We start from the raw sequence: 14,814 nt of genomic DNA on the forward strand, positions 1-14,814 counted from the left end.
GTTGAGTTCGTTTCGGAGCATAGCTGCATACTTGTCATTTTCGGTATCAAGAACTCTGGAAGCCGCCCGAAAACTTTGAAATTCGTATGCAGGGATATGCCAGGATGATTTAGGTACAATTCTGTTTCTCTAGCGATTTTGGTTCCAGAATAAATGAAAAGTATAGCTGAAGGTTTTTATCAGTCCGGGCTTTTTTTTTAATGAATATACTTTTTTTTCTCCAATGTTCACCACGTGCCGTGTGTATCATGCATTAAATGCCTTACATCTCGGGGGTGTGTCGAATCCACTCCCTGACCTCTAGCCTCGCTTTTAAAATCACCATAGCAATAAGTGTAGTACAAGAGGAAAGCCCTTGAAACTGTCATTCAAGTGGTGCTAAACTTGTTAAGATTGAGTAATGATTTGGGGTCAAATTTATCCGTCGAACTTTTGATTTTCTTTGTGCACAAAAATCCCGTAGTGAGGCTTGTTGAGTTCGTTTCCGAGCATAGCTGCATACTTGTCATTTTCGGTATCAAGAACTCTGGAAGCCGCCCTAAAACTTTGAAATTCGTATGCAGGGATATGCCAGGATGATTTAGGTACAAATTCTGTTTCTCTAGCATTTTTAGTTCCAGAATGAATCAAAAGTATAACTGAAGGTTTTTATAAGTCCGGGCTTTTTTTTCAATGAATATATTTTTTTCTCCAATGTTCACCACGTGCCGTGTGTATCATGCATTAAATGCCTAACATCTCGGGGGTGTGTCGGTTCCACTCCCTGACCTCTAGCTTCGCTTTAAGAATCTCAATTGCAATAAGTTTAGTACGAGAGGAAAGCCCTTAAAATTTTCATTCCACTGGTGCTAAACTTGTAAAGATTGAGTAATGATTTGGGGTCAAATTTATCCGTCGAACTTTTGATTTTCTTTGTGCACAAAAATCCCGTAGTGAGGCTGGTTGAGTTCGTTTCGGGGCATAGCTGCCCACTTGTCATTTTCGGTATCAAGAACTCTGGAAGCCGCCCTAAAACTTTGAAATTCGTATGCAGGGATATGCCAGGATGATTTAGGTACAAATTCTGTTTCTCTAGCATTTTTAGTTCCAGAATGAATCAAAAGTATAGCTGAAGGTTTTTTATCAGTCCGGGCTTTTTTTTCAATGAATATATTTTTTTCTCCAATGTTCACCACGTGCCGTGTGTATCATGCATTAAATGCCTTGCATCTCGGGGGTGTGTCGGTTCCACTCCCTGACCTCTAGCTTCGCTTTAAGAAAATCTCAATTGCAATAAGTTTAGTACGAGAGGAAAGCCCTTAAAATTGTCATTCCACTGGTGCTAAACTTGTAAAGATTGAGTAATGATTTGGGGTCAAATTTATCCGTCGAACTTTTGATTTTCTTTGTGCACAAAAATCCCGTAGTGAGGCTTGTTGAGTTCGTTTCGGGGCATAGCTGCCCACTTGTCATTTTCGGTATCAAGAACTCTGGAAGCCGCCCTAAAACTTTAAAATTCGTATGCAGGGATATGCCAGGATGATTTAGGTACAAATTATGTTTCTCTAGCATTTTTAGTTCCAGAATTAATTAAAAGTATAGCTGAAGGTTTTTATAAGTCCGGGCTTTTTTTTCAATGAATATATATTTTGTTTCTCCAATGTTCACCACGTGCCGTGTGTATCATGCATTAAATGCCTTACATCTCGGGGGGTGTGTCGGTTCCACTCCCTGACCTCTAGCCTCGCTTTGAGAATCCCAATGGCACTAAGTTTAGTACGAGAGGAAAGCCATTGAAATTTTCATTCCACTGGTGCTAAACTTGTTAAGATTGAGTAATGATTTGGGGTCAAATTTATACGTCAAACTTTTGATTTTCTTTGTGCACAAAAATCCCGTAGTGAGGCTTGTTGAGTTCGTTTCGGAGCATAGCTGCATACTTGTCATTTTCGGTATCAAGAACTCTGGAAGCCGCCCTAAAACTTTGAAATTCGTATGCAGGGATATGCCAGGATGATTTAGGTAAATACAAATTCTGTTTCTCTAGCGATTTTAGTTCCAGAATAAATCAAAAGTATAGCTGAAGGTTTTTATAAGTCCGGGCTTTTTTTTCAATGAAAATATATTTTTTCTCCAATGTTCATCACGTGCCGTGTGTATAATGCATTAAATGCCTTACATCTCGGGGGTGTGTCGGTTCCACTCCCTGACCTCTAGCCTCGCTTTGAAAATCACCATAGCACTAAGTGTAGTACGAGAGGAAAGCCCTTAAAATTGTCATTCCACTGGTGCTAAACTTGTAAAGATTGAGTAATGATTTGGGGTCAAATTTATCCGTCGAGCTTTTGATTTTCTTTGTGCACAAAAATCCCGTAGTGAGGCTTGTTGAGTTCGTTTTGGAGCATAGCTGCCTACTTGTCATTTTCGGTATCAAGAACTCTTGAAGCCGTCCTAAAACTTTGAAATTCGTATGCAGGGATATGCCAGGATGATTTAGGTACAATTCTGTTTCTCTAGCGATTTTGGTTCCAGAATAAATGAAAAGTATAGCTGAAGGTTTTTATAAGTCCGGGCTTTTTTTTTAATGAATATATTTTTTTTCTCCAATGTTCACCACGTGCCGTGTGTATCATGCATTAAATGCCTTACATCTCGGGGGTGTGTCGAATCCACTCCCTGACCTCTAGCCTCGCTTTTAAAATCACCATAGCAATAAGTGTAGTACAAGAGGAAAGCCCTTGAAACTGTCATTCAAGTGGTGCTAAACTTGTTAAGATTGAGTAATGATTTGGGGTCAAATTTATCCGTCGAACTTTTGATTTTCTTTGTGCACAAAAATCCCGTAGTGAGGCTTGTTGAGTTCGTTTCCGAGCATAGCTGCATACTTGTCATTTTCGGTATCAAGAACTCTGGAAGCCGCCCTAAAACTTTGAAATTCGTATGCAGGGATATGCCAGGATGATTTAGGTACAAATTCTGTTTCTGTAGCATTTTTAGTTCCAGAATGAATCAAAAGTATAACTGAAGGTTTTTATAAGTCCGGGCTTTTTTTTCAATGAATATATTTTTTTCTCCAATGTTCACCACGTGCCGTGTGTATCATGCATTAAATGCCTAACATCTCGGGGGTGTGTCGGTTCCACTCCCTGACTTCTAGCTTCGCTTTAAGAATCTCAATTGCAATAAGTTTAGTACGAGAGGAAAGCCCTTAAAATTTTCATTCCACTGGTGCTAAACTTGTAAAGATTGAGTAATGATTTGGGGTCAAATTTATCCGTCGAACTTTTGATTTTCTTTGTGCACAAAAATCCCGTAGTGAGGCTGGTTGAGTTCGTTTCGGGGCATAGCTGCCCACTTGTCATTTTCGGTATCAAGAACTCTGGAAGCCGCCCTAAAACTTTGAAATTCGTATGCAGGGATATGCCAGGATGATTTAGGTACAAATTCTGTTTCTCTAGCATTTTTAGTTCCAGAATGAATCAAAAGTATAGCTGAAGGTTTTTTATCAGTCCGGGCTTTTTTTTCAATGAATATATTTTTTTCTCCAATGTTCACCACGTGCCGTGTGTATCATGCATTAAATGCCTTGCATCTCGGGGGTGTGTCGGTTCCACTCCCTGACCTCTAGCTTCGCTTTAAGAAAATCTCAATTGCAATAAGTTTAGTACGAGAGGAAAGCCCTTAAAATTGTCATTCCACTGGTGCTAAACTTGTAAAGATTGAGTAATGATTTGGGGTCAAATTTATCCGTCGAACTTTTGATTTTCTTTGTGCACAAAAATCCCGTAGTGAGGCTTGTTGAGTTCGTTTCGGGGCATAGCTGCCCACTTGTCATTTTCGGTATCAAGAACTCTGGAAGCCGCCCTAAAACTTTAAAATTCGTATGCAGGGATATGCCAGGATGATTTAGGTACAAATTATGTTTCTCTAGCATTTTTAGTTCCAGAATTAATTAAAAGTATAGCTGAAGGTTTTTATAAGTCCGGGCTTTTTTTTCAATGAATATATTTTGTTTCTCCAATGTTCACCACGTGCCGTGTGTATCATGCATTAAATGCCTTACATCTCGGGGGGTGTGTCGGTTCCACTCCCTGACCTCTAGCCTCGCTTTGAGAATCCCAATGGCACTAAGTTTAGTACGAGAGGAAAGCCATTGAAATTTTCATTCCACTGGTGCTAAACTTGTTAAGATTGAGTAATGATTTGGGGTCAAATTTATACGTCAAACTTTTGATTTTCTTTGTGCACAAAAATCCCGTAGTGAGGCTTGTTGAGTTCGTTTCGGAGCATAGCTGCATACTTGTCATTTTCGGTATCAAGAACTCTGGAAGCCGCCCTAAAACTTTGAAATTCGTATGCAGGGATATGCCAGGATGATTTAGGTACAAATTCTGTTTCTCTAGCGATTTTAGTTCCAGAATAAATCAAAAGTATAGCTGAAGGTTTTTATAAGTCCGGGCTTTTTTTTCAATGAAAATATATTTTTTCTCCAATGTTCATCACGTGCCGTGTGTATAATGCATTAAATGCCTTACATCTCGGGGGTGTGTCGGTTCCACTCCCTAACCTCTAGCCTCGCTTTGAAAATCACCATAGCACTAAGTGTAGTACGAGAGGAAAGCCCTTAAAATTGTCATTCCACTGGTGCTAAACTTGTAAAGATTGAGTAATGATTTGGGGTCAAATTTATCCGTCGAGCTTTTGATTTTCTTTGTGCACAAAAATCCCGTAGTGAGGCTTGTTGAGTTCGTTTTGGAGCATAGCTGCCTACTTGTCATTTTCGGTATCAAGAACTCTGGAAGCCGTCCTAAAACTTTGAAATTCGTATGCAGGGATATGCCAGGATGATTTAGGTACAAATTCTGTTTCTCTAGCGATTTTAGTTCCAGAATAAATGAAAAGTATAGCTGAAGGTTTTTATAAGTCCGGGCTTTTTTTCAATGAATATATTTTTTTTCTCCAATTTTCACCACGTGCCGTGTGTATCATGCATTAAATGCCTTACATCTCAGGGGTGTGTCGGTTCCACTCCCTGACCTCTAGCCTCGCTTTGAGAATCCCAATGGCACTAAGTTTAGTACGAGAGGAAAGCCATTGAAATTTTCATTCCACTGGTGCTAAACTTGTTAAGATTGAGTCATGATTTGGGGTCAAATTTATCCGTCAAACTTTTGATTTTCTTTGTGCACAAAAATCCCGTAGTGAGGCTTGTTGAGTTAGTTTCGGAGCATAGCTGCATACTTGTCATTTTCGGTATCAAGAACTCTGGAAGCCGCCCTAAAACTTTGAAATTCGTATGTAGGGATATGCCAGGATGATTTAGGTACAAATTCTGTTTCTCTAGCGATTTTAGTTCCAGAATAAATCAAAAGTATAGCTGAAGGTTTTTATAAGTCCGGGCTTTTTTTTCAATGAATATATTTTTTTCTCCAATGTTCACCACGTGCCGTGTGTATCATGCATTAAATGCCTTGCATCTCGGGGGTGTGTCGGTTACACTCCCTGACCTCTAGCTTCGCTTTAAGAATCTCAATTGCAATAAGTTTAGTACGAGAGGAAAGCACATAAAATTGTCATGCCATTGGTGCTAAACTTGTAAAGATTGAATAATGATTTGGGGTCAAATTTATCCGTCGAACTTTTGATTTTCTTTGTGCACAAAAATCCCGTAGTGAAGCTTGTTGAGTTCGTTTCGGGGCATAGCTGCCCACTTGTCATTTTCGGTATCAAGAACTCTGGAAGCCGCCCTAAAACTTTAAAATTCGTATGCAGGGATATGCCAGGATGATTTAGGTACAAATTCTGTTTCTCTAGCATTTTTAGTTCCAGAATTAATTAAAAGTATAGCTGAAGGTTTTTATAAGTCCGGGCTTTTTTTTCAATGAATATATTTTGTTTCTCCAATGTTCACCACGTGCCCTGTGTATCATGCATTAAATGCCTTACATCTCGGGGGTGTGTCGGTTCCACTCCCTGACCTCTAGCCTCGCTTTGAGAATCCCAATGGCACTAAGTTTAGTACGAGAGGAAAGCCATTGAAATTTTCATTCCACTGGTGCTAAACTTGTTAAGATTGAGTAATGATTTGGGGTCAAATTTATACGTCAAACTTTTGATTTTCTTTGTGCACAAAAATCCCGTAGTGAGGCTTGTTGAGTTCGTTTCGGAGCATAGCTGCATACTTGTCATTTTCGGTATCAAGAACTCTGGAAGCCGCCCTAAAACTTTGAAATTCGTATGCAGGGATATGCCAGGATGATTTAGGTACAAATTCTGTTTCTCTAGCGATTTTAGTTCCAGAATAAATCAAAAGTATAGCTGAAGGTTTTTATAAGTCCGGGCTTTTTTTTCAATGAATGATTTTTTTTCTCCAATGTTCATCACGTGCCGTGTGTATAATGCATTAAATGCCTTACATCTCGGGGGTGTGTCGGTTCCACTCCCTGACCTCTAGCCTCGCTTTGAAAATCACCATAGCACTAAGTGTAGTACGAGAGGAAAGCCCTTAAAATTGTCATTCCACTGGTGCTAATCTTGTAAAGATTGAGTAATGATTTGGGGTCAAATTTATCCGTCGAACTTTTGATTTTCTTTGTGCACAAAAATCCCGTAGTGAGGCTTGTTGAGTTCGTTTTGGAGCATAGCTGCCTACTTGTCATTTTCGGTATCAAGAACTCTGGAAGCCGTCCTAAAACTTTGAAATTCGTATGCAGGGATATGCCAGGATGATTTAGGTACAAATTCTGTTTCTCTAGCGATTTTAGTTCCAGAATAAATGAAAAGTATAGCTGAAGGTTTTTATAAGTCCGGGCTTTTTTTCAATGAATATATTTTTTTTCTCCAATTTTCACCACGTGCCGTGTGTATCATGCATTAAATGCCTTACATCTCAGGGGTGTGTCGGTTCCACTCCCTGACCTCTAGCCTCGCTTTGAGAATCCCAATGGCACTAAGTTTAGTACGAGAGGAAAGCCATTGAAATTTTCATTCCACTGGTGCTAAACTTGTAAAGATTGAATAATGATTTGGGGTCAAATTTATCCGTCGAACTTTTGATTTTCTTTGTGCACAAAAATCCCGTAGTGAGGCTTGTTGAGTTCGTTTCGGAGCATAGCTGCATACTTGTCATTTTCGGTATCAAGAACTCTGGAAGCCGCCCTAAAACTTTAAAATTCGTATGCAGGGATATGCCAGGATGATTTAGGTACAAATTCTGTTTCTCTAGCGATTTTAGTTCCAGAATAAATCAAAAGTATAGCTGAAGGTTTTTATAAGTCCGGGCTTTTTTTTCAATGAATATATTTTTTTCTCCAATGTTCATCACGTGACGTGTGTATAATGCATTAAATGCCTTACATCTCGGGGGTGTGTCGGTTCCACTCCCTGACCTCTAGCCTCGCTTTGAAAATCACCATAGCACTAAGTGTAGTACGAGAGGAAAGCCCTTAAAATTGTCATTCCACTGGTGCTAATCTTGTAAAGATTGAGTAATGATTTGGGGTCAAATTTATCCGTCGAACCTTTGATTTTCTTTGTGCACAAAAATCCCGTAGTGAGGCTTGTTGAGTTCGTTTCGGAGCATAGCTGCCTACTTGTCATTTTCGGTATCAAGAACTCTGAAAGCCGCCCTTAAACTTTGAAATTCGTATGCAGGGATATGCCAGGATGATTTAGGTACAAATTCTGTTTCTCTAGCGATTTTAGTTCCAGAATAAATCAAAAGTATAGCTGAAGGTTTTTATAAGTCCGGGCTTTTTTTCAATGAATATATTTTTTTTCTCCAATTTTCACCACGTGCCGTGTGTATCATGCATTAAATGCCTTACATCTCAGGGGTGTGTCGGTTCCACTCCCTGACCTCTAGCCTCGCTTTGAGAATCCCAATGGCACTAAGTTTAGTACGAGAGGAAAGCCATTGAAATTTTCATTCCACTGGTGCTAAACTTGTAAAGATTGAATAATGATTTGGGGTCAAATTTATCCGTCGAACTTTTGATTTTCTTTGTGCACAAAAATCCCGTAGTGAGGCTTGTTGAGTTCGTTTCGGAGCATAGCTGCATACTTGTCATTTTCGGTATCAAGAACTCTGGAAGCCGCCCTAAAACTTTAAAATTCGTATGCAGGGATATGCCAGGATGATTTAGGTACAAATTCTGTTTCTCTAGCGATTTTAGTTCCAGAATAAATCAAAAGTATAGCTGAAGGTTTTTATAAGTCCGGGCTTTTTTTTCAATGAATATATTTTTTTCTCCAATGTTCACCACGTGCCGTGTGTATCATGCATTAAATGCCTTGCAGCTCGGGGGTGTGTCGGTTCCACTCCCTGACCTCTAGCCTCGCTTTGAAAATCACCATAGCACTAAGTGTAGTACGAGAGGAAAGCCCTTAAAATTGTCATTCCACTGGTGCTAAACTTGTAAAGATTGAGTAATGATTTGGGGTCAAATTTATCCGTCGAACTTTTGATTTTCTTTGTGCACAAAAATCCCGTAGTGAGGCTTGTTGAGTTCGTTTCGGAGCATAGCTGCCTACTTGTCATTTTCGGTATCAAGAACTCTGAAAGCCGCCCTTAAACTTTGAAACTCGTATGCAGGGATATGCCAGGATGATTTAGGTACAAATTCTGTTTCTCTAGCGATTTTAGTTCCAGAATAAATCAAAAGTATAGCTGAAGGTTTTTATAAGTCCGGGCTTTTTTTTCAATGAAAATATATTTTTTCTCCAATGTTCATCACGTGCCGTGTGTATCATGCATTAAATGCCTTGCATCTCGGGTGTGTGTCGGTTACACTCCCTGACCTCTAGCTTCGCTTTAAGAATCTCAATTGCAATAAGTTTAGTACGAGAGGAAAGCACATAAAATTGTCATTCCATTGGTGCTAAACTTGTAAAGATTGAGTAATGATTTGGGGTCAAATTTATCCGTCGAACTTTTGATTTTCTTTGTGCACAAAAATCCCGTAGTGAAGCTTGTTGAGTTCGTTTCGGGGCATAGCTGCCCACTTGTCATTTTCGGTATCAAGAACTCTGGAAGCCGCCCTAAAACTTTGAAATTCGTATGCAGGGATATGCCAGGATGATTTAGGTACAAATTCTGTTTCTCTAGCATTTTTAGTTCCAGAATGAATCAAAAGTATAGCTGAAGGTTTTTATAAGTCCAGGCTTTTTTTCGTTGAATATATTTTTTTCTCCAATGTTCACCACGTGCCGTGTGTATCATGCATTAAATGCCTTACATCTCGGGGGTGTGTCGGTTCCACTCCCTGACCTCTAGTCTCGCTTTCAAAATCACCATAGCACTAAGTTTAGTACGAGAGGAAAGCCCTTAAAATTATCATTCCAGTGGTGCTAAACTTGTCAAGATTGAGTAATGATTTGGGGTCAAATTTATCCGTCGAACTTTTGTTTTTCTTTGTGCACAAAACTCCCGTAGTGAGGCTTGTTGAGTTCGTTTCGGAGCATAGCTGCCTACTTGTCATTTTCGGTATCAAGAACTCTTGAAGCCGCCCTAAAACTTTGAAATTCGTATGCAGGGATATGCCAGGATGATTTAGGTAAAAATTCTGTTTCTCTAGCATTTTTAGTTCCAGATTGAATCAAAAGTATAGCTGAAGGTTTTTATAAGTCCGGGCTTTTTTTTCAATGAATATATTTTTTTCTCCAATGTTCACCACGTGCCGTGTGAAACATGCATTAAATGCCTTACATCTCGGGGGTGTGTCGGTTCCACTCCCTGACCTCTAGCCTCGCGTTGAAAATCACCACAGCACTAAGTTTAGTACGAGAGGAAAGACCTTGAAATTGTCATTCCAGTGGTGCTAAACTTGTCAAGATTGAGTAATGATTTGGGGTCAAATTTATCCGTCGAACTTTTGTTTTTTTTTGTGCACAAAAATCCCGTAGTGAGGCTTGTTGAGTTCGTTTCGGAGCTTAGCTGCCTACTTGTCATTTTCGGTATCAAGAACTCTGGAAGCCGCCCTAAAACTTTGAAATTCGTATGCAGGGATATGCCAGGATGATCTAGGTACAAATTCTGTTTCTCTAGCATTTTTAGTTCCAGAATGAATCAAAAGTATAGCTGAAGGTTTTTATAAGTCCGGGCTTTTTTTTCAATGAATATATTTTTTTCTCCAATGTTCACCACGTGCCGTGTGTATCATGCATTAAATGCCTTACATCTCGGGGGTGTGTCGGTTCCACTCCCTGACCTCTAGTCTCGCTTTCAAAATCACCATAGCACCAAATTTAGTACGAGAGGAAAGCCCTTAAAACTTTCATTCCAGTGGTGCTAAACTTGTCAAGATTGAGTAATCATTTGGGGTCAAATTTATCCGTCGAACTTTTGTTTTTCTTTGTGCACAAAAATCCCGTAGTGAGGCTTGTTGAGTTCGTTTCGGAGCTTAGCTGCCTACTTGTCATTTTCGGTATCAAGAACTGTGGAAGCCGCCCTAAAACTTTGAAATTCGTATGCAGGGATATGCCAGGATGATTTAGGTACAAATTCTGTTTCTCTAGCATTTTTAGTTCCAGAATGAATCAAAAGTATAGCTGAAGGTTTTTATAAGTCCGGGCTTTTTTTTTCAATGAATTTATTTTTTTCTCCAATGTTCACCACGTGCCGTGTGTATCATGCATTAAATGCCTTACATCTCGGGGGTGTGTCGGTTCCACTCCCTGACCTCTAGCCTCGCTTTCAAAATCATCATAGCACTAAGTTTAGTACGAGAGGAAAGCCCTTAAAATTGTCATTCCAGTGGTGCTAAACTTGTCAATATTGAGTAATGATTTGGGGTCAAATTTATCCGTCGAACTTTTGATTTTCTTTGTGCACAAAAATCCCGTAGTAAGGCTTGTTGAGTTCGTTTCGGGGCATAGCTGCCTACTTGTCATTTTCGGTATCAAGAACTCTGGAAGCCGCCCTAAAACTTTGAAATTCGTATGCAGGGATATGCCAGGATGATTTAGGTACAAATTCTGTTTCTCTAGCATTTTTAGTTCCAGAATGAATCAAAAGTATAGCTGAAGGTTTTATAAGTCCGGGCTTTTTTTTTCAATGAATATATTTTTTCTCCAATGTTCACCACGTGCCGTGTGTATCATGCATTAAATGCCTTACATCTCGGGGGTGTGTCGGTTCCACTCCCTGACCTCTAGTCTCGCTTTCAAAATCACCATAGCACTAAGTTTAGTACGAGAGGAAAGCCCTTAAAATTGTCATTCCAGTGGTGCTAAACTTGTCAAGATTGAGTAATGATTTGGGGTCAAATTTATCCGTCGAACTTTTGTTTTTCTTTGTGCACAAAAATCCCGTAGTGAGGCTTGTTGAGTTCGTTTCGGAGCTTAGCTCCCTACTTGTCATTTTCGGTATCAAGAACTCTGAAGCCGCCCTAAAACTTTGAAATTCGTATGCAGGGATATGCCAGGATGATTTAGGTACAAATTCTGTTTCTCTAGCGTTTTTAGTTCCAGAATGAATCAAAAGTATAGCTGAAGGTTTTTATAAGTCCGGGCTTTTTTTCGTTGAATATATTTTTTTCTCCAATGTTCACCACGTGCCGTGTGTATCATGCATTAAATGCCTTACATCTCGGGGGTGTGTCGGTTCCACTCCCTGACCTCTAGTCTCGCTTTCAAAATCACCATAGCACTAAGTTTAGTACGAGAGGAAAGCCTTTAAAATTGTCATTCCAGTGGTGCTAAACTTGTCAAGATTGAGTAATCATTTGGGGTCAAATTTATCCGTCGAACTTTTGTTTTTCTTTGTGCACAAAACTCCCGTAGTGAGGCTTGTTGAGTTCGTTTCGGAGCATAGCTGCCTACTTGTCATTTTCGGTATCAAGAACCTTTGAAGCTGCCCTAAAACTTTAAAATTCGTATGCAGGGATATGCCAGGATGATTTAGGTACAAATTCTGTTTCTCTAGCGTTTTTAGTTCCAGAATGAATCAAAAGTATAGCTGAAGGTTTTTATAAGTCCGGGCTTTTTTTCGTTGAATATATTTTTTTCTCCAATGTTCACCACGTGCCGTGTGTATCATGCATTAAATGCCTTACATCTCGGGGGTGTGTCGGTTCCACTCCCTGACCTCTAGTCTCGCTTTCAAAATCACCATAGCACTAAGTTTAGTACGAGAGGAAAGCCTTTAAAATTGTCATTCCAGTGGTGCTAAACTTGTCAAGATTGAGTAATGATTTGGGGTCAAATTTATCCGTCGAACTTTTGTTTTTCTTTGTGCACAAAACTCCCGTAGTGAGGCTTGTTGAGTTCGTTTCGGAGCATAGCTGCCTACTTGTCATTTTCGGTATCAAGAACCTTTGAAGCTGCCCTAAAACTTTGAAATTCGTATGCAGGGATATGCCAGGATGATTTAGGTACAAATTCTGTTTCTCTAGCGTTTTTAGTTCCAGAATGAATCAAAAGTATAGCTGAAGGTTTTTATAAGTCCGGGCTTTTTTTCGTTGAATATATTTTTTTCTCCAATGTTCACCACGTGCCGTGTGTATCATGCATTAAATGCCTTACATCTCGGGGGTGTGTCGGTTCCACTCCCTGACCTCTAGTCTCGCTTTCAAAATCACCATAGCACTAAGTTTAGTACGAGAGGAAAGCCTTTAAAATTGTCATTCCAGTGGTGCTAAACTTGTCAAGATTGAGTAATGATTTGGGGTCAAATTTATCCGTCGAACTTTTGTTTTTCTTTGTGCACAAAACTCCCGTAGTGAGGCTTGTTGAGTTCGTTTCGGAGCATAGCTGCCTACTTGTCATTTTCGGTATCAAGAACCTTTGAAGCTGCCCTAAAACTTTGAAATTCGTATGCAGGGATATGCCAGGATGATTTAGGTACAAATTCTGTTTCTCTAGCATGTTTAGTTCCAGAATGAATCAAAAGTATAGCTGAAGGTTTTTATAAGTCCGGGCTTTTTTTTCAATGAATATAGTTTTTTTCTCCAATGTTCACCACGTGCCGTGTGTATCATGCATTAAATGCCTTACATCTCGGGGGTGTGTCGGTTCCACTCCCTGACCTCTAGCCTCGCGTTGAAAATCACCACAGCACTAAGTTTAGTACGAGAGGAAAGACCTTGAAATGTCATTCCAGTGGTGCTAAACTTGTCAATATTGAGTAATGATTTGGGGTCAAATTTATCCGTCGAACTTTTGTTTTTTTTTGTGCACAAAACTCCCGTAGTGAGGCTTGTTGAGTTCGTTTCGGAGCATAGCTGCCTACTTGTCATTTTCGGTATCAAGAACCTTTGAAGCCGCCCTAAAACTTTGAAATTCGTATGCAGGGATATGCCAGGATGATTTAGGTACAAATTCTGTTTCTCTAGCATTTTTAGTTCCAGAATTAATCAAAAATATAGCTGAAGGTTTTTATAAGTCCGGGCTTTTTTTTTCAATGAATATATTTTTTTCTCCAATGTTCACCACGTGCCGTGTGTATCATGCATTAAATGCCTTACATCTCGGGGGTGTGTCGGTTCCACTCCCTGACCTCTAGTCTCGCTTTCAAAATCACCATAGCACTAAGTTTAGTACGAGAGGAAAGCCCTTAAAATTGTCATTCCAGTGGTGCTAAACTTGTCAATATTGAGTAATGATTTGGGGTCAAATTTATCCGTCGAACTTTTGTTTTTCTTTGTGCACAAAAATCCCGTAGTGAGGCTTGTTGAGTTCGTTTCGGAGCTTAGCTGCCTACTTGTCATTTTCGGTATCAAGAACTCTGGAAGCCGCCCTAAAACTTTGAAATTCGTATGCAGGGATATGCCAGGATGATTTAGGTACAAATTCTGTTTCTCTAGCATTTTTAGTTCCAGAATGAATCAAAAGTATAGCTGAAGGTTTTTATAAGTCCGGGCTTTTTTTTCAATGAATATATTTTTTCTCCAATGTTCACCACGTGCCGTGTGTATCATGCATTAAATGCCTTACATCTCGGGGGTGTGTCGGTTCCACTCCCTGACCTCTAGTCTCGCTTTCAAAATCACCATAGCACTAAGTTTAGTACGAGAGGAAAGCCCTTAAAATTGTTATTCCAGTGGTGCTAAACTTGTCAAGATTGAGTAATCATTTGGGGTCAAATTTATCCGTCGAACTTTTGTTTTTCTTTGTGCACAAAACTCCCGTAGTGAGGCTTGTTGAGTTCGTTTCGGAGCTTAGCTGCCTACTTGTCATTTTCGGTATCAAGAACTCTGGAAGCCGCCCTAAAACTTTGAAATTCGTATGCAGGGATATGGCAGGATGATTTAGGTACAAATTCTGTTTCTCTAGCATTTTTAGTTCCAGAATTAATCAAAAATATAGCTGAAGGTTTTTATAAGTCCGGGCTTTTTTTTTCAATGAATATATTTTTTTCTCCAATGTTTACCACGTGCCGTGTGTATCATGCATTAAATGCCTTACATCTCGGGGGTGTGTCGGTTCCACTCCCTGACCTCTAGCCTCGCGTTGAAAATCACCATAGCACTAAGTTTAGTACGAGAGGAAAGACCTTGAAATTGTCATTCCAGTGGTGCTAAACTTGTCAAGATTGAGTAATGATTTGGGGTCAAATTTATCCGTCGAACTTTTGTTTTTTTTTGTGCACAAAAATCCCGTAGTGAGGCTTGTTGAGTTCGTTTCGGAGCTTAGCTGCCTACTTGTCATTTTCGGTATCAAGAACTCTGGAAGCCGCCCGAAAACTTTGAAATTCGTATGCAGGGATATGCCAGGATGATCTAGGTACAAATTCTGTTTCTCTAGCATTTTTAGTTCCAGAATGAATCAAAAGTATAGCTGAAGGTTTTTATAAGTCCGGGCTTTTTTTTCAATGAATATATTTTTTCTCCAATGTTC

The sequence above is a fragment of the Asterias amurensis genome, chromosome 22 (assembly GCF_032118995.1).
Source record: "Asterias amurensis chromosome 22, ASM3211899v1".
Classification (NCBI taxonomy): domain Eukaryota; kingdom Metazoa; phylum Echinodermata; class Asteroidea; order Forcipulatida; family Asteriidae; genus Asterias; species Asterias amurensis.